Genomic DNA, 650 nt, shown 5'->3' on the forward strand with positions numbered 1-650 from the left:
GGACTTCAGAAAGTCCAGGATTTCAACCAGTGAGGATATTACAACTGTTCACAATGCCAAGGCTGTTTCTGTCACAGAGTAAAATGCAAGTACAGTCAGTGTCACCATTACCTTCCCCTTTAAAAATAACCTGAGGTAACTTCATATAACTGATAACAGCTTTAACTTCTAAGTATATTAAAATGTATAGAAACTACCATAAAAGTTCTATGTAAGATTGAGGCTATTACTTTACCAGAAGCTCTAATATTTCTCTCAGCCTGGTAGATCACTTCAGTATCTTGAACAAACCTGAAATTGTATTAATATTCTCAAGACAAAGTAAGAAATTTTTTCTCCTCCCTTAAATTTGGGAAAGGATAAAAAAAAAAAACCTTGCATAATTTATTTTTAAGATGAGGTCGGAGTCTGAGAGTACTGTATGTTTTAAAATCTCACATTTAAGTTTCTTGGCATCTCTGTATTTATGTGTGTGCTGTTTACAGAGAAGTATGCATCATAAATATACATGATATTTATATGATATAAAACCAAGCACATGGTTTTTCTTGTTCTTTTCTTATAAAATATTGGATTGCAATGTGTAATACATTATACTTGAGTTCTCTTCTAGGTGTGTTGGGTGCTTAAGGCTTATAATGCAGCAGGAA

This window comes from Mesitornis unicolor, unplaced genomic scaffold (assembly GCF_000695765.1).
Source record: "Mesitornis unicolor isolate BGI_N332 unplaced genomic scaffold, ASM69576v1 scaffold12411, whole genome shotgun sequence".
Taxonomy (NCBI): Eukaryota; Metazoa; Chordata; class Aves; order Mesitornithiformes; family Mesitornithidae; genus Mesitornis; species Mesitornis unicolor.